Source organism: Labrus bergylta, chromosome 4 (genome assembly GCF_963930695.1).
Source record: "Labrus bergylta chromosome 4, fLabBer1.1, whole genome shotgun sequence".
Lineage (NCBI taxonomy): Eukaryota > Metazoa > Chordata > Actinopteri > Labriformes > Labridae > Labrus > Labrus bergylta.
In genome coordinates, this window is record NC_089198.1 from 26,623,290 (window position 1) to 26,644,014 (window position 20,725).

Genomic DNA, 20,725 nt, shown 5'->3' on the forward strand with positions numbered 1-20,725 from the left:
ATTTCGATAACAAAATTATAATAAGAATTAGAGATATACCTTTTGAGACATCACCCAGTGGAGTCCCCAATAGAATTTGATTTAACCTGTAGAGTTGGGCTTGCATTTTTATTTTCTCTTATTTATTTAGGATGATCTGATGGGCAATGGTGTAGTGCAGGGTATACCAAGGTATATGTTGTATACCCACTTATTTTTAAGTCTGCTTAGGGTATACCCACTTCTAACCCCTATGGTACACAATGTTGATTGATTGACAATATTCAGTAGTTTGCTGCAATTCTTTTGGGGGGGATGGTGAATGAAAGATCCTCCCTACTCCCTGTCTCTAATTGGCTAGTGCGCACTAACTAAATATGTAAGAGGAGTGTTACATGTCATTGTTTATAACAGAGGCCTTTTATCCTCTGCTGGACGGGCCACCTTAAAAAACACATTTTGGATAAAAATTAAGTGTATACCCACTGCTCAGGCACAACTACACCACTGCTAATCCTTATAAAAACAACACATTATATATGTTAATTTACTCTAAACACAATAAAGGTGTAAGGGTTGAATGCCTCTATCAGGACTCCAGTTTGACTAGTCATTGAACTATTGAACCTGAATCAACATCATAAACCTTTTTCACATATCTGGAAATCTCCTGAAAAACTCCGGAGATTTGTCTACCCGAAGGTACTTTAGGCTATGTGTGAACGCAAACAGCCGCATTTTTCGCGCAGACTTTTCCCGGAGTTTCTCCGGCCAGACCCCTAGTATTTTTTCCGCAGAAAATACGAGTGAGCTGATGTCTGAACGCGTCAGCATATACTCCGGAGATTTCAATTTCAGCCAATGGAAAGAGAATGATGTTTACATACAGTGACTGCCTAAAGTGTCTGCACGCGACCACTTCGATCTCCGTGCACGTAATTAAACGGCTGCATTATGTTTTCTGTTCGTCAGTATGTTGTTCTCCTCTCTTTTGTGGATGTTGTCATTCCATTGGATTACACATAGCATTGATATAAAGGCAAATATTCTCATTATAGCGTTGTTATAGCGACTCTGTTGCTACTTCTGCGTTGTTTTTTTACGTCACGTCTTACCTCGGGAAATCCCCCGATCCCCCTCCCTTCTGACAGGGAAAGTCCCCCGCTGTGAGGAGCATATGTGAACAGCTAGTTCAGGAGAATCTCCGGAGAAGTCCTCCTGTAAATATCTTTTTTGATACTTTATGATTTACAGAAGTGTTTTAACTTGCTTATAGACAATATATATAACTATCCTGTCACCAGTCAGTAGGGGGAGCTCCAAAATGTTTGGCTTCACCTTTGGGGTGCTGTCATGTCGTCAATCTTTTTTATTAAAAATATACATTTGTTTGTTGTTGCTTTTCCTGTTTTTGACCCACTGGTATGTACATCATATTATCATTCATTATCATATGTATATTGTTTTTTACATATATTTGTTTTTAGCCATCAGTCTTTTCTATCACACTTTAAATTGATCTGTTTGTGAAGACATGGAGAGCAACTTAAAACCAGCCCGAGTCCTTGTATTTACATGCTTGAACAATGAAGCTGACTCTGATAACAAGAGATCAAAATGCTATGTGAGAAAGTTTGCTGTTACAGAACCTCTAAATATCAAAAGCATTTAAATCTACTGTAACAATCTAATCAATCTTCACTGCTTTCAAATATGTCTGCTGAGTTTACTGATCTGAAATCTGAATGTATGAGCAGGGTCACTCAAGGGTTACTAATCAAGTTTTGAAGCAAACACTGATCGATGGCATTACTTTCATGATAGAGATCTGAAAACCTCTAACAAACTAAACAGGAGTAAAGTAAGAGTCATATTTTGTCCAGCTGTTAAATTCTTAAAATAAACAACTTGAGCATACTCTGAGATCCTGGGGTTTTCTATGACGAGGAAGAAAAAAGTAATTTAAGATTTTATTATTTGTTTAATTTTATTTTTAAAAAAGTCAAAACAAAGCCTGTCCATAGCAAAATATTTAATGTCTTGAAACATCTTTAATGAATCATGTAATAATGCTGAGCAGTTACGAGTCATAAATTATAAATATTTGGGGTTTTTCATGTTATAATCTTAATCTCTGTTGAGTAGTCGCGAGTAAAGGGACTTTTATGTTTTCCTCTTTGCAAAAAGCCGTGAAATTAGAAGTTGTTACATTTGGAAGTCATAAATCAAAAGGAAAGAAATCATTAAATTTGAGATTATAAATGGCACAAAAGTTCAAGGGTAGGGCCAAATGCAGAGCAAAAGTAAGCCTGTTATTTACAGTAAAAAGTGTTACTTTGTCAATGATAAAAGGTTCAGTAATATATCATTTTGAAATTATTTTTTTAGCAGCACGTTTATCAAACTTGTATAAATTGTTCACACATCATTAACCCACCCTATAGGCTCATACACTGTACACCTTTACATATGAGGAAAATCTTGGTCTGCTCCCACACTATCGATGAGTTTTAGGACCTCTTTATTCTCTCTGTCCCAAATGCTTGGACAGAAAGGGCTTTTGGGTATTCTGCACCCTCAATTGGTTGCAGACTGACTTGAAACTCAAGGAGCTGGTGTCCTTAAATGTCTGATGTAGATCTAAAATGAAAGACTTGTGAGCAGATTCTAGATGTCGATGCTTTCAGCTTCAACCGCTGACTCACAGATTTGACTCCCAGATGGTTGTCTTTCAATGAAAATTTTAGTGTTTTGTAAATTGTACTTTGTCTCCCTTTGTGTCTCTGTCTGTAACTGTGTGTTTGTGCTGCTGACTGTCTTGGCCAGGTTTCTCTGGGAAAGGAGGTTCTTTATTTCAACGGGACCAACCTGCTGAAAAATAAAGGCTAAATATGACATCAAGAAACAAATGAAAAAATCTTACTAAAGTAAAAAAAAATTAATGAGATTTGTATGGAAAATCCTTGTTGGAATATTGTGAGAAAATCTCCCTGTAAAGTCACAGATGATAGTTTTACCTAAAAGTAGGTTTAAGGTTACAGTGAACTCTTTGTAGCAACATGACAGAAAATATAAATGCAGCGTGAAATATCGTGGTTTGCATTGATAAAAACAAACACCGCTGAGTAGTAAAAATACTTACATTGAGTTAATGTAATTAGCTTCGTCACATCTTGTGTTTATTAAGAGTATAAAGTTTCTGCCTGAGTGTTTGTGCGTGTGCGTGTGCGCGTGCGCAGCAAAGCAAAGCAGAGAGTGAGCTCGCGCAGCTAGAGAGAGCTCATGACAGGGGGAAGCACAATCCGCGTGCAGCCAGCGCGAGGCACAGACGTACCGACAAGCTGAGTGAAGCATGACTGGACGCAAAAGAAAGTAAGAATATCACACTTAATATTACGTGCCTGTACTCTGAATGTGTTTGAAATGTAGAAACGTGTTGTCATGCAGACTTTGCAGACGCTATGCTGTGTTTCAGTTTGTAAAAATAGGCAACGTTTAATTTGCAGGCTCTGTTTTCTGAGATCATCTAAAAGTTTGCTTACTCAGCTAGAACTACATCATTTTTCTATTGACAATGAGAATGGTGGAAAAATTGAGAAATATATATAAGTGCAGATGTCAACAGCTGAAAGTAAATCCAGCCGAGACATAAATTATGAAGCATTGTTGGTGGATTCAGGATGTGCAGAAATGCTTTACAACCACTGAACTGTCAGTACTTTATGATAAATTGGGGAAATTCTCCTTAGCTAGAGGAAAATATTTTAACATGGTTGGTCACTTGTGCTTAATGTTATAATCAGGTCTGATTTTGCGTCTATATCATGGATTACACAAGAACTTGTTTTGATTGTGCAATAAGTATTTGAGGAAGGCAATTAATAGCCTAGATATCCTCCAAACTGTAGTAAACTTTTACCCAAATGGTTCCTTGTGATATTTTTTCCCCCTCTCATTACTTAGGGGATTCTTCCTTTCCACTCCTCTGCAGTGCACTGATTTATGTAATGTTGCTGGAATGAAAAGTGCTGCGCAGGGGGTGGAAATCTGGCTTTCTGGAAGTCAAACAGATGAGAAGGCTTGTTTTAATCATTAGTCTCATGGTATCACTGGCACAGAGCCTGAGTTGGGGAATCATGGTTTATATGCACAAGACTCGGCCTGCGTTCCCTTTGCTCAGAGGTGTGTGCAGAAAGTGCTGAATCACAGTAAACTTGATCATTTTTAACCTCATTGCATCTTAAATATGTGAGGTAATAAAAAGATCTGTACTGTTTCCTAAAGCTCAAAATGACACTAATATGCCTTTGGGAGGCAGATCAGGTTGTTGATCAACACCAGTGAGTCAGCAATTATTTCACCAGATGCTCGGATTGTTTGCTCAAGTGCTCAGATGGACAAAAAAGTGAGCCAAGATTTGTTTCGCATCAGAACCATTTGTTTGGCCTGGCAGTGTACATTCGCCTTGAATTTGCACCAGGGGAAGAAAATAACAAAAGCATTTCAGTTTTAGTGGGTTTTATAAAAATGTAAACAACGGTTTCAAAATATTTGACTACAAGTGAAATTTTGAACCCAAAAACACAGTTTACACAGTTTACAGATCACTTGGCTTTCATTTAGGGATTCAATATGTTTTGACAAGCAGATGTATGCATAATTTGGGTAAAATGAGGTTACATGGTTAGGAGAAGCAAAGTTTAGATGTTCAGATTTTGATGCTCGTCTTTACAGCTTGACAGTTTCCCTACAGTATGTTTGTAAGATAGAAAGAGAGGTGGCTGCGTGTTGAGGTCAGATCCCAAACAGGTGAGTTAGTGGACATTTTGTTAAAACTGACCTTGAAAATAGCAGATTAAAACTACTCAAAAAGCTCGAGTCTTTACATTATTAAAAGCTTTTTCAGTAGAGGAACAGTTACACACACACACTTAGGTAAAATGTGTTTGTTTGGAACCTGCAGTTTAATGGGTGATCTCATGTCTTTAGAAATATTTTAAAGTCGATTAGGATTTGCAGTACTACAAGAAATGCAAGATAAAGTTATATAGAAAGATAATGTGTTGTCATATTTTGCTGAGTTTTTGGTTAGTTGAGAAACACGCTGATATTAATACTGATGCCTCTATATGGCCTGAAAAAGCAGACAAGACCTTCAGCATTGAGAGTGACTGTTTCTATAAAACTATATTTAATGTCTAAAGCTGTTGTGGTGTAGGTGTCAGAGGAAAGGAATAAATGTCATGCTTCAAAAACTTTACTTTTACATTTTCCATGGAAAAGATTCTCACTGAGTTCAGTACAGTTCAGATAGAAAGAGAAAAAATAGATAGGCCTACTGTCTTGTCCACAGGGGGCGCTGAAATCAACACAAAGCGGACAAAGCTCAGAAGCTTAATGAAAAAAAAACTGTAATTATTTGCAAATAGTTTTACTTTTTGCTGTGAGAATTACTTGACTACTGTCTCATTTATAAAGTATTTTAAAAGCTACAACCAGCAGACAGTTAGCTTAGCACAAAGACTGTAAATAGGGGGGGAAATAGCCTGGCTTTGCCCCCTAAAAAATGCATTCTACCTTCAATTTATCTTGAATGTTTATTTTGTGCACTACAAGAAATCTAAAAATGTCTGTTTGTTGCATTATGATTGAAGAAGAGTCAGTGTGTCCTCACCTCTCTCTATTTCATCATCTCAGTTGAGTATAGTTAGTAAAGAGAAACAAATGTGTTAAAAAGTTTACGACAGGCCAGAGCTCAGACTGAGCAGGACTAGCAAATAACGTGCCTCTTGTTTTTTGTCTTCTTTGCAAAGTTTGAAACATGTACAAAGTTCTATATGGACAGAGCAAAGCTTCCCAACTGAAGCTACCTTGCCAGTTGAAGTTGGGACCGTATGGCCCTGTTATGCTTTGACCAGCCATGTGTTTGTGTATGCACATCTGAGTGTGTGTGCATGTGAAGCCCCCGCTGTATGCATCTCCTGCTGACGTTGTGCTACAAAGTAAATCAACACATTGTGACACCAATATTATGATGTTGTGGATTCAATGTAAAAATACAAAGACGGAGTGAAAGCGGAGCCTTGTTACTGCACGGTTTCAGACTCCCAATGTAAAACCGACATGTGTTACCTTAAGTGTCCAGTTTTTGTGTAAATCTAAGCTGTAAGCTGATTGCCTTTTGGTTCATATCTCTTTGAAGGAATGCAAATTTCTCACAAAAATATTAAGCCTTCCCTGTTACAGGCAGACTACCAGAAAGGCACAAATGGCAGTAAACAGACACATATCTTAAGTTTCTAAAGCAGGTCAATTTGGAAGCAGGTGAGTCATTGTGTCTCTTTTTAGCTGTGGTTGCATCTTTATTGGCATTAAAGATGCTGATGGAAACTTGTGGAAATTGCTCTAAACAATTAAGCAGTATTTGGATAGACACATCTTATTATTGCTCATCCCTCTGGTGGCCAATAGAGGTCATTCAAAGTCACAGCTTACTATAATACCCCTTTAATACTCCTGTTTACATTACGTACAACAAGATGACCTAATGTTTAATTAAAGGTTCAAAGTCACTGAGAAACTCTGATCATATGGGACGTATTAGTGTGCGGCAAAAAAAACAACAAATTTGCTTTCTCTTACATAAATATTTGTAGCCATGTCTTTGTAAAAACAGCCCGCAGTCTGAATTTGTCACATCCGATCTCATGCTAGTTAGACCTGCACATTTATGACAACCCTGCCTGTGTTCATAGCATGCTGATGAAATATTTCGTCACTTGTTTTTTTTTTGTCTTTTTTTTTTTTTTTAAACATCTGCCCGGTCCCCACATACCTTTCACGGACATTAACTGTGATTGCCCTACGAGCAGAGCTCATTTTGGTTTGGTTCAGAAATATTATTCCTGGCTAGAGGTGCGTGCTCTTTTGCAACACCCAAGGGTGACACAGCTGGGTAATCTGACCCGCTGCAAGTATCAGAGGTAACTGTTTCAACATAGTTTCTGGGGTGTATTAACTGTAGGCCAGTGTCTTTTTAAATCATATTAACTTGGAAAATCATCTTAGTTCTGAGAGCATTTCTTCTTTGTCCAGTGAATAAGTGGTTTTATAAATGCACCAATTATTACATTGAGGGGTAGTTTATCTTTACATGGTGCTTATAAACTCCAGATTCCTGTTCGGGGCTTTTCTAACAATACTTGAAAGAAAACAAATGTATTAAAAACATTTGTGTATGTATCAAGGCCCTTTGGATTTGATTAGATTTTATAGTTAGCTGCAGGCTGAAGCGTTCATCAGTCTGAATGATTTGTTTATTTTTTGGGAGGATAATCATTTACATTCTTCAAATTAAGCAGTACTAGAATCATAACATAAAAAGTTGTTGTCCAGCATTTAAAAGCAATGTAGATGTAGCCAAATGTTTAAAGGAAAGCAAAAGTACTCACTATGATTCAAACATAAAACATATAGACATGTGATGTAAGTTATGTTGCGTTGTGAACTGATATTCCTAATGTTCCCAACACTGTTTAAACTCAGGAAAAAATACTTCTTTATTGGTTACAATCTTGTCAAACTGCAATCTTCATTGTTGGAAAATGAAGCCAATATTGAAGTGTGAAAGATTCTCAAGTGTCCTCTTGAGGCTGGCCCCAAAAGCCAATGAATCCCCATTAGGTCCAACATTAAAATGTCTATTTTTATTGCAGGAATAATCTTATTTACAGCTTGGTGAAAAGAACAGCTCTGATTTCTATAGCTCAATTCTTTATTGGTAAAAACTGCACTTGGGTGTTTTTTATATCAAGGATAGTTTATAAATAGGCATATCAAGGGGTTGATTTGACTTACAGGTAGGTATGTTGTTGCTGTTTGCCACGACACTATAGACTTCACTTCAGCCAAATCCCAAAGCCAAATTGCTGATCTGTCCGCTTTGTATTTTTGCCGTTTAGATTATGCTAGTTTAACAAGCTAGATGGGCGTCAGATAAAATCTGATACCGATATATCGCTCAATATCTTTCTTAGACTAATCTTCGATCTGGAGAGATAGATATAGATGCAAACATTAATTGTATTGATCCTTTAAATGCAGTGATCACACACTAGTGGAAAAGATTAACAATGAAGACAAGATGGTTCCTCAACTGTAAAATAACAGCGTATGTACGTGCGTCTACACTCGACACTCTGTAGGGTGATAATGCTTGTTTTAATCCATATAGCGCCCTCTGCTGGTGAAAGAGAACTGCTAGTATTATACCATGAAACTCAAATGAAACTAGAATGGGAAATTCCTTAAGAAATTTCAGTGTGAGAGCTGGCAGAGCTGGGAGCGGAGGCAACTATACGATTACAGCCATGGCCTTGGCAGCCATCGCTACCACAGTCTGTTTGACAGCTTTTTCCACTTCCAAGCAGCAGCTAACACTTTTGAAGTACTGGAGGACCACCTGTAGGTCAACTGTTGGTGACTGTTGTCACCACAGGAACAAGTTTCCATAATAAGTGAGGTAGTCTGGAACTCTCAGGAATCGAACCCATAATCATCAGATTATCTGGGTAGCGGTTTTACCCACCGGGCTTCAGAGAAGACAAGACACCACCAAACAATGCCACACTATGGGGCAGTGACAAAACACTGGAAAAACTTTTGTTTCTAGACCTTGGACTTTAAACACTTTTGTTTTCAAAATGTTGAACATAAATGTAAAAAAATATAGTAAAATGAATTTACAAATTGAATATAACTTGCAGCAAATGAGTTATGAGCCTTGAACACAACATTTTTGATGACTGACGAGATGGTGGCGCTATAGGATCATTTATGAGTATGTTGAGCATTTTATAAGTAACCACATGGCCAAGTTTGAATACTATAGCACTTTTAGTTTTTGAGATATCTGCTCCATTTAATATTTAACATTTCAAGTTCATCTAAAATCAGTCAATCATTTTAGTGTTGAGAAAAGCAAAAGCCCTAACAACACGCATGAACTGGAGTCTGCGGGTTAGTGAGAAGCTTATGTGTTATCTCGGGAATTGAACCCAGTATCTTCTCTCTTTGGTATGATTTGGGTAAAGGCTTGATGAGTTACAGTAGTATGCATATTTTGAAATATATAGAGTGACAAACTTCTGAATTGACCATAGTGTTGCAGCACGGGAAATGATCAGTACCATCCAAGGAACACGCTGTGCAAATAGTTTAAAATATTAATATTAAATCACTGGAACATTGTAGCATCATTAAAAGTAATAGCACACTTCTCTTAACCAAGCGTTACCATTTCCAGTTTGAACCATGTTTCTAGCACAATCAGTATAGGCATAGATACCAGCCAAAAAACGGAGGAATAATAAATAAATAAATAAAAATAAAGAAAGCTGCCAGCTCTCACACTAATGATATTTGACTGGTGAATAAATCTAGTGATAACAACGCAAATCTGCGATTAAATTAGCCGATACCGATAGTCACTTGATATCAGCCGATTAATTGTTCAGGCTCTACTGTTAATATTATTAAAAGAAAGCTGTGTGTCATGAAATTGTGAAAAATGTAGTTCGTTTTGTCCCCCTTTTTTAAAGTTAAACCATTATGCTGTTTTTTTTTTTGTTCTTAAGAATAATTCAATAGAGCTAATGAGTTTATTTCCCATGAGGTCTTCAGAGGGAGGTTGGAGTTGCAGAAGCAACACAGGAAAGGAGAAGACTGATTAAATAAGTATAACAGCAATACAAAATATTACAACATTCATTTTGGTTAATTAAAACAGTAACAGAGAGAAACAGTCCTGAACTTTTTTTATTTATTTTTTTAGTGTATGTCTTACTAAGCATGAGGTCACAGTAGCAGCAAATGTTACTTTTTGCATGAGTTAGTGTTGGACCCTTAAAAGAGGACTCAACTTAATGTAGAGAGAGTTTGTTGCTATAAGTTTAAATATTATTACTGGGAGCCACCTTACAGTCACATAAAAAGCAAACAAATATAGCAGCTAAAGGCATCCGTCAAGATTAATGACGCCTCACAGAATCAACGAAGGAGACACACGAATGGCTCCCTTCGTTTCACACACTCCCAGAGGAAAACAGATTTGCATTTCAAAGTTTGAGTAGAGAAATATACAAGCTAGGGTTACAAAGGAGGACCTACTGAAAGAGAAAAGTGATGTTTTGGCAGTAAATACAGGTTGTGGAGAAACGATTGTAACAGTCATAGCTTTCTTTGTATCCTCCTCTTTATTTATTTTTTTCAACTTACTTTTGCACTCACTCGTGCTGGTACATAAGAGGAGACGATTATACCTCATTTTGCCCCCTTACCAAGTTCACTTTTAACATCATGAACACCATAAGCAGCATTTATGTAAGAAATAGAGACCATTTTAAAACCATATTGCATTTTCATCACTTTTTTATGACCACCAGCTTTTCATTCTATCTTTAAACTATAGTCAGTTGAAACAAATACAATTATGTTTGACTTCACAGGTCTCAAAAGACGTCAAATACACCCATTCCTATGAAGCCCAGCTAGTCCCGGAGGAAGTATTATTTCAGCCTGTCCCTGCGTTAGCCCAGTTTAATGTAGGAGCTTTACAATCTTAACAGCAGCTTCTTGTTTGTACAAATCTCCTGTAAGTGTAAACTACCATAGCTTACCTTTACTAGAGTTTTTATGACTTTATCTGGTCTGACGTTTTCAGTAACATGAGCAGACTGTAATAAAAGACCTGCTGCTGGTCCACTCTCTGTGGCTGTCTCCTAAACTGAAGTCAGTACTGCCCCTTTAATAAACAAGCTAACACGATAACTTTAGCTAATAGCTAACAAACAATGATACAGATCTGTATTAAACTATTCTGAATGAAAACTGGTAATATTCAAAACAGCTGTAATCCCTATGTATGATTTTCACCTTACATTTCTCACTTAGAAGTCTAAATTTCCCTTTCTTTAGATGCCTTGAATGCCTTGAAGCTAACCTGAAGCCCTGTGTTTCAGCGCTAGTTGTAGTAAGACAAACTATATGTCCACCTTGCACAGGGGGACAGGCACGTGAAGCTGCCTTGTTTTTTGATGTGATATGTCAGTCAAAGCATTTTTCAGCCCCAATTGTTGTTAACAATGTAGGAAAAATATGCATTTTTGTTTGTGTTGGACCTCGCTGGGTATTCAGATTCTTAATTGCCCTCATTAACACCGTCTTGTCTGCAAGTTGTTTAGAGAGTAACTTTCCATCGCAAGAAGGAGTGCAGCATGAAGAGCTGGAAAAGTGTAGCTTGATGTTGCTCAACCATACATTGGCAGGAATACTAATGTTTCACAAAACATGAGGCTATAAAAAAGCATTAGATGTAAAACACAATCTGTTTTAACAAGGTTTCACTGACCAGATATACCACCCAAAATCTGTTTGGAAAGACATTTTGGAGTCAGTCAGTACCCTCCACACCAGACTCAGGCCATAGCAGAAGAGGTTTAACAGACGTCTTGTGAAGCTGCTCCTGTTACAAGACGCTAGCAGGCCAAAAAGTGCACATCGGGTCCATAGAGGAGCAGAGCCCATGAAGCCTGCTGTATCGGCTTCATGGGCTCTGCTCACACTGTCTTGTGGTTTGGGCCGAGCAACTGTCATTTCACTGGAATTTCCTGCCATCTGCGCTTAGTCAAAGTTTCTCACAGATCCACACCTGCTTGTAAATGTTTGGGTCTGCCAGGAGGAGTGGATGGAGGGATCGGTAGGTAATCATGATGGAGTGAGAGGAAGAGATCCACGCCCTCATTTTGGCCAGAGTTTAGAAGTAATTAAACAAAACCGTAGTTGTCTCTAAATGAAACGTAATATTTGTTAGTGACCGCACTCTAAACGATGTAGAGACAGGACAATGAGGTGGCTTATTTTAATAATAACCAGAGAAAATAACTGAAAAGGAATCCAATTTCTGGTGCTCATGAGCCCTTTTTATTCATGCACAAAACTGAAAATTATCTGGGTGAGCTGTATGTGTGAGGGCAAACATCAACATTTTTCACCATGACTTTATCTGGATCTTTTCCTGCCATCTCCATAGTGACATTTCTGTGAGAAGTTTGGGTGTGCTGGTGTGTGAACGCATGTAGGAAATATTTAAAAAAATTCACAGTGACTGGGTAAGGGTGATGATGTTTCTACAGGGGTGTCTCCAGGATTTCTGGGACCCATGAGAGATATCACATTGGGTCCCTCCACCACAGATTCAGTCAACCCTGAGACTTTGCTATAAACTCACCTCCATTACAGAAGTTTCTCCTTCAATACTGTAAAATAACACACATTTTAAAGGATTCAATCTTTTATCTCGAAAAGTAATGAAGCTCTAAAAAAAGTCTGAAAAGTCCATCAAAATTTGAAGCTGTGAAAAGGGATATGTTTTTCACACCCTTTGCTTGAGTAGATCATATGTCAGTGTAGAAAAACATGTACGAGTATTAAGTCTCAATAAGGTGAAAAGTTTGGAAATAAACAAATTCTTGCAAAAGGTTATCTGAGATCATTCAGGCTATTAGCAAAGATAGCCATTAGCTAGTTAGCTTTAGCTTTTCATTAAAACTAGAGACAAATGAGAAAAATCTCACCTGACTTTCTCAATAGGTCCTAAATCTGTCCACTAGCACCAAAGTTTAGGGGTCATCACGTTGTATAATCTTTGCTAAAGTTGCACAATAAAGGAAGAGTAAAAATACAAATTTGTAGTTTTTCTTTAGGAGTGTCTACCAGCAGACATTTATGGGAGTTACTGTGCTAGCTTGTTCAAGAAATGGTCATGCAAACCCATACCCCATGCAAAATGAATATTTAGATAACTTAGATATGTAATATTTTATAAACAGAGCTTCAGAGATGCTGGTAGGCTGATTTTGTTACAGATGGAAAGAGCCATTTCCCTGTTTCAAAACTCTATGCTAAGCTTAGAAAACCTGCACTTCACTTGGCTGTAGTTTCATACTTCTGGACGGGACCGATGAAGGGGCCCTGTGAAATGTTATTTGGAATACATTTCTGATCATAAGGGAAAGGTTGATTTGTTTTTTCAGATGGTGTGTATAATGTAACTGGATGCTGCAGTGGCCGGTCGGACACACCTTAGCTGCTGAAATGATTATAGCTATGGGAGGAAAAAGCTTTTGTCGTTGTTTTCTTGCTGGCTGTGGCTGTAGACATATAGCTGTGTGTTGGCTGTTTGTTCATGTAGTGATATATTAGTTTAAAAAGCGTCTGACAATGACTACTGTTAATGCACAAGCTGAATACAAGTGCAGTGATGTAGCCTGGCTTTACTTGCTGTGCAGTGTGTTTAGCGGCTGTATTCCTAAATTGAATTTACACCAACATTATATGAGAATATAATAATGAAACAAAATAATTAAGATTTTTTGAAGGGATTTTTTCATACGTCACAAAGGGCTTCAGAAAGGCAGCAAAATAAAACAGAAAAGTAATAAATCCTCAGGTGTAAGACAAAAACAGAAAAGTGTATCCTAAAATAAAGAAGTGTAATGATGCTAGAACACAAGCTATGTGATCACATTTCTTAGGTCTTAATTTGATAGAAGCATTGTGTGATTCAGTTTCTCGGTGGCATAGCAATGGCTATCATGGCTGATTTCAATAGGCGCAGTAAACAGTAGTCACAATACATTAACTGAAGCCATGTCTATAGCATCTGAGATGTTACCACAATGACCACATTAGTGGCCAAAGTCTCAACCACCACAGCCATTCAAGGCAGCTGTATCTGTGCTCTTACAGGCTGCATGCTCTCAGCTGAAGGAGATGAAGTAACAAGCAGTAAATGCACAAGGTGAACTTTCTTGCTCTTAAGTTATTTAATTTATATATTTTAGACAACTGTTTGCCTTCATTGGCTAGGACTGCTGAAGAGAGAGATAATGTAGGGAGAAGAGAGTGGGGGATGACATGCAGCAAATGGCCGATTCACCTAAGTCGAACCCATATCCGCTGCGATGAGAACTAGACTGTATACATGGGCATTGAGTCCAATTGCTGAATTGTATCCACTCCTGGACTCACTTTTTCTCCCCCCTTTTAATTGTGGCTCATATTGACGGTTTTTTTTTGTTTACATCTTTGTTTCAGGACTTATTCACTATCTAAAAGTGTGCTTAATATACTAAAGTATAGTTTTAGCTGAAAATAAATGCAAAAAAAAAAAAATTATAAGCAAGGGACCCATGCAAACATCCAGTAACTCGTACATATTTGCAGTATAACAGATTGCAAACTGCTTTTTGGATTTATTTGACAGAAGTGACATGTTGCCAACACAGAGATTGTAACATTGCAGCAGATAGGCACAGAAATAGAGTTATAGCTAATATGCATACTTTTTATTTTATTATTAAAATGTAGAAAAGTGCATAGTGTGCTTTTTTTTTACATTTCTGGTTTGGTTTTCTGTCATTTCTGTATTTATTTTTTCAAATCCTGGATAGAAAAGATATCGCAATTTTTTCCAATAGCATGCTGCTACTTATAGAGTAAAAAATACAATGTTACCCCCTGAAATGTACCAGAGAACAAGAACAAAGTAGCACAAGAGAATACAAGTCAAGAACCCAATATGGGTACCCAGACTCTGCTGTTTGCTCAATGGTACAGATTTCTCACAGCACAGTTTGGAGCACGAATAATCTCACCAGAGAGGAAGAGCCTCTGGAGGATCATTGTGTCTAAAGTTAACAGTAATTCAAGCCTCTTTCTAACATGACATGCATGAATTCTGATCCAATAACAGTTCTTATTTTGAGCAACATGAGACTGTGTTATTCACCTGCTCCCACTGAGTTCACTGCGACCCAAACTGACTCAGAAAATGTGAACCGTGCCAAAGCATTTTTCTGGCTACAATAGCACAACAAAGTAGCCTGCAGTGTTGTGGAATTGGGAGTGTTTCATGTGAAGGATGCAAATGTTCAAATCTATCCCCAAAAAGAACTGGAGATTTTTACAGCAGTGCTGACACCGTGTGAGATGTGACAGCTTCTTTGGAATGGTGTGGAGAAATTGATGAAGCAAATATTAAACAATTTAATGGCTTCAGTAACTGCAAACATTGACTGTATATAAAGATTGGGCGACTCATCTCAGCCAAAATACCCCCTGAGGCAGTGACACTGACAAACTAGCTGGTGACATCATTTGGAGCCAGAGTGGACATAAATCTAATTTGAAACAAAGACTATAAAAAACAGGGTGACATGACAGCTCCCCAAAGGTGAAGGCAAAACATCTGGAGCTCCCCCAAATGATTGGCTTTGATAGGTCACAACTTCTGCCTCCAATATGTTAACAGATGAGGCATGGGTCAATTATGAAGATAGAAAAGGATGTTAAGTTTTTCTCAAACATGGTTTCTGTCTTAAAAAGTGAAGTCTTATCATGCTCGTTTATGTTCAAGTGTTCATTTTTCTGAGAAACGTAGTTCTGATAAGTGATTTGATGTTATAAAAACGTTTAAAAAGCCATGATTGACAGCTCTGTGGGGAATTGCGTGGCCTGCAGAGCTGTATACATCATATCAGTAGAGTAATCGAGGAATTGTGAGGGGGAACATAACAGACTATTACGCAAGAGTCATTGAACTTTCCGCAACTGGGAGCGTACGCTTCAAATCAACAGACGAGTCACAAAAATGAACACTATGCATATTTTGGTATCTTTACTTCGTGCCCTCAAAATCATTACAAATAAGTTTAGAATTTAGATCTGAGTAAGAAAAACATGAAGAGAAAACGACATGATATACAAAAATCCCAATCTATCTCCTCTTATCCTGTGCCGGTTTGCAAGTTGACCCAGATGTCCCTCTCTCTAGCAACATTTTGTTGCTCCCCCTGGGAGATTTCAAGGCTATCCCCGGCCAGATGAGATGAATACAGTCTCTCCAGAGAGCTGTGGGTCTACCCTGGGGTCTCCTCCCAGTTGGGACATGCCCAGAAGATCTCTAAAGGAAGTCGACCAGGAGGCATAATCAGATGCCCGAACCATCTCAACTGGATGCTTTTGATGCAGAAGAGCAGCGGCTGTACTGCGAGCACCCTCCAGATGTCTGAGCTCCTTACCCTATCTCTAAATCTGAGCCCAGACACCCTTCGGAGGACACTTATTTCAGACGCTTGAATCTGCGATCCTTTACCTTCAGTCGCTATCAAAGCTCATGACCACAGGAGAGGGTTAGAAGCTGGAAGATTTGACTGGTAAAGTTTTGCCTTTCGGCTCAGCTTTCTCTTCACCCAGACAGACTGGTACAACGGCTGCATTACTGCCGATGCTGCACCGACCAGTCTGTCAATCTCACAATCCATTTTACCCTCACTTGTGAATAAAATTATCATATTTCATTTAGGTCAGCACAATTAGGTTAGGGTTAGGGTTAGGACAGTGATGATTGCCGTATGAACTCAGCTGCCTGTATTTTAATTTGTTGTATCACATATTGCAAGCCGGGATAGCAACGAACAATTTATATCTTTAAAAATATACAGTCAACACAGAGTATGAATATTTCATTTCTTTGTATACTTCTGATAACAGCTTCAGGCTTTCTTCAGCCTGTTTTACTTTATTCACATGAATCTCCTTTGTCGTCTGTGAGGTTTTTTGAGTGTAAGAAGTGTGTATAGCTTTTAGTGTCGGGTCAGCAGCTTCAGGTTGGGCCTCTTCACTCAGTATAAATACAAGTTTCAGAAGGCTCCACCACATGATCCTCTTGTTTAAGTTTCTCAGTTCAAGCTGTTTGAACGCTCACATCGATATTTTTACAGTGGTCGAAAGGCAGAACAAAAACAGGAGATTTTGTAGAGTTGTTGTGCATATCCATCATCGCAAAGTACATGATGTTTTCAAGCGGACAAACTCTTCTGCGTGTCCTTGAAGACTCAGACCTAGATTGAACTCCCAGAGTATGAACAGAAAATACCAGCTGTTAGTCCCACAGCAGGCAGATATGTGTTCAAACAGTAACTCAGCAATGTGTTTGATCCTAACTGTGGAAAGACTTAAAAACCTCTGCTTTGGATCTGTCCTTTTCTCAAATATTTATTGAAGATGAGTGTGTTATATGTAAGCTGTGAAATGATGAAAGTGTGCACTGATTTCCTAAAAACTGACACAGAAAAGGTTGTTTGTGTAAAATGTCCAAAACCACAGCTATAGCGAACTTAATCTTATTGTATGATGTCATACAAAGACAATAATAACTTAATTTAATTTAAGCTGTTAAATGTTTAAAGGGGCTCTATGTTACAATATGATTACTGTCACTTCTGTATAACTTGTGGGTAGCTGGATTTAAATCTCAGGACTGTTATTTAAAGCGAGGCCTGAGCTGAGCCTTTTCTACAGGTTACCTCTGTTTCCTCTTTGAGTTATCAAGACCGATGAAGATTGTAGCACAATTTTAAATTTCTGGAAAAATGGATAACAACAAAGAAGAGATAAACAGTTGAAAAAACCACAAACCTGTAAAAACTTTCAGGCATTAACATTTAGTAGAAAAAAAGATTCTTATTTCTATGTTGTTTCTGCGGTGTGATTTCTTGTAATTTAAAGGCCAACATCCTAAAATGTATCTGTATTGACATATTGTGTTTGCAATCCATAATTTATCATCGCCAATTTCATTTCTTAGTCATTTTGACATTATATGGAGCATGATTTGGTAGATTTTGCATACTATGAACACGAAAAAATAAAGGTTTGGACACATAGGTATAGAACTGAAATATTGATGATATAGATGTTGCAACAAAGACGGTATGCAAAACATATTTTCAAGACATCTGTTGAAGCTGGACTTAAATTATCCTGGATTTTGCGAACAGATTTATTAGTGTTTTGCAAAGGCTGAGGGAGATGTTAACTTAATGTATTTGTCCGTGTGCATTGACAATAAAGAGGAATCTAATATAATTAGTATAGTGACTAAATGTATGGATAGATGCGTCTTGTGTCTGACATTAAAGATTTTGAGCCATTTGTAGAAAGTTGTGTGGTGTCTGCAAGGGTTGCCGATTATTTTCCTGACGTATTTGAGAAATATTGGCCAGGCAGCTTGAAAAAGTGACACTTAGTTGTCTCTAAAAATGTATCTCTTCTAATGTCCCCCTGCATAGTGCTTCACTACAGCAAACTCTTGTTTTTCTGAACATGTCCAAAGGTGTTTATCTAAATGTGTGCCTGTTCTAATGTAAAGGAGGCGGCAGAGAAGAAAAGTATGTGTTACTAATTCAGTTTCCTGTGGATGAAAAAAAAGGTGCATAACCAGAGGAGAGTAAAATGTGATTTGTTGGCTTAGTCACAGCTCTCAAAATTGGTTTCACAGGATTAACCTATTTTTCAACAGTGGAGGCCCTGAGGCACAAATTATGAAGTGAAGTGTAAACTTTCCCCCTGCAGCCAACTTTCCCTGTCATCGGGATACACAGTTCTCATGTCACCTTTAAAAACAAAAGTGACACTTGTGAATCTAGTTTGGTAATCCACATGTTTTCTTTCAAGGACAGCCAGGCACACATTTATGAGATTTTGTTCTGTTGCAAACATATTGTACTAACCTCCGATATACTGCACCTGAGGGTATTCCTACCCCTCAAAAATGTGCCCCATGTATTTAAAAATCTAAAAACTTGGCATTACAACGCTTGTTCTCATTTCTAAACTCGTAAAACCCTCATATGATTTTTATAAAAAATGTAATAAAAGTATTTCAGCACTGCAAATCAGTTTTTAGATGAACCTGCATACACAAGGTCATATATCCATATGTCTGATTGGTCTTATTAATGTTAGCGTTTACTTCATGCTGAAAATCTATTGTACATGCTTTCATACAAAGACTAATTTACCTTCATAATGTTCATTCAGTAAAGAGAGTGTGTGACCTATAAGGCATAAACTGTACACTGTCCCTGATTCCCTGCGGACTACCTTATTGATAAGAAATATTGATACATACAACACAAAACATTGTAGAAACATTTATTACAAATAAATAAAATACATAAACATCTGATTTTAGGGAGATGATTGCAGAATGCACTCAACTCTTGAATTATATAAACCAGTGAAAATGTGTTAGAATGTAGGACTTCAACTCATATTGAAGTTTTTCCACTTTATTTTTATATTTCAATTTGATTTGTACCACTAGTGTGCACTTCATCAGGAAAAGATAAAAAGAGCAACATCTTCCTCTGTAACGTTTAATTTGACAAAGATACATGTGAGAGACTCTGATGTTAGCCTGTGATGAATTTCAGCTGTGATTCAGTGCGATTTTTGTTTGAGCCCACATGTTTAAGATGATCCTCCCTGACGCCTCTGTAACACCATCAAGGATTATTCAGGAAGGTTGGATTAGAAAACTGAAGGTTGTCTGTGTGTTCACATTTTCTGTTTCAATGAGGATCCTTTTTTTTCCCCCCTCATGTTTCAGCTGAACCAAAAAGCGCACAAAAAGTTTGTAATTCAAGAAGCAGAGTGCTTATTGTTGAGACAAGTACACATTTGCTTGTCCTGAAATGCCACAGCTGTGTTTAGCTAGCCTCAGCAAGTGAGTCTTTAAAAGACACCACATGAGATGCGCCTGCTATTTTATACAGTTTGCATGCTCGGTTGAGGCTTTGTGGGACACTTTTCTTAGTTTTACTGTCTGACTCTTCTTTCTGGAAGATGACCAGGGTGGTTTGTGAGAAGACAGTGCTGAAAAACATCCCCCCTTTTTGCTATATTTGCTGCTGGGTTTTACTCTGCTGGATGTTTATGAGCCCTGGTGTGATGCTAAAATTGAACCAGTTGTGGATCATTGATCAGAAGTAGTTGTTTTTTTATGTGTTCTTGTGAATCTAATATTTAGTTTGCAACTGTGGCCACAGTCTCAAAACTCTGATAAAGGTTTTAGCTCTCACATCCAACAGGTACTAAGCTGCAATTATCATATTTCAACTATACCAAACCACTTCTGCTACACAAGTATCATTATTACTGGTGAACTTGTCAACACAGACACACATCCCAACCTCTCTAATTAAGATTCAACCACAGTTCCCATGAATGCTCTGCTACATGACTTTGGTGGGGGTTAGGGGGGGAACTCCAGCAATTTACGGGAAGAATCGTAAAACTATAAACCAGACTATACCAGGAAACTACGGGCATGAACCTACACTTAGTGACTCCTTCATCAGCTAATATAACTACGGAAGTGAACTTACTCATCGTCATAGCCATGTCTCATTAAAAAAATAAAAAATAAATCCACATAAAAATTTCATTGAACCTTTCCTGTGTCTAATTACACGGGACGAGAATCCTGTTGTAAATTAGATCATCAATATCTGGCAGAGGGCAGAGAACAGAGGAAATCAAGTCTGCCACTATAAAAACTCAAGGACTTTTTCTCAGTACAGCTACCGTGTGTGTGTGTGTGTGTGTGTGTGTGTGTGTGTGTGTGTGTGTGTGTGTGTGTGTGTGTGTGTGTGTGTGTGTGTGTGTGTGTGTGTGTGTGTGTGTGTGTGTGTGTGTGTGTGTGTATGTGTGTGACAGGAGTAGTTTATATTTGACCGGCCACTTTCCAGCCACCCTGTCCTGCATCACAGGGCCGCTGGAGAGATATGCTCCATTACTCTTTCTCTGTGAACAGGCATCTGGACAAGGTTCCAGGCAATCA

At 37.9% G+C, this 20,725-nt stretch overlaps 1 protein-coding gene across 1 annotated transcript in view; it reads left to right on the top strand.

Annotated features, from left to right (window-relative positions):
- The first annotated feature begins 3,223 nt into the window (after positions 1–3,223).
- The window catches only part of LOC110000894 (zinc finger protein GLIS1), a 52,433-nt gene continuing 34,931 nt past the window's right edge, over positions 3,224–20,725 (top strand). The window contains exon 1 of the mRNA XM_020656265.3: positions 3,224–3,351. The gene's annotated coding sequence lies outside the window, so the exon portion shown is untranslated. The remainder of the gene's footprint in view (positions 3,352–20,725) is intronic.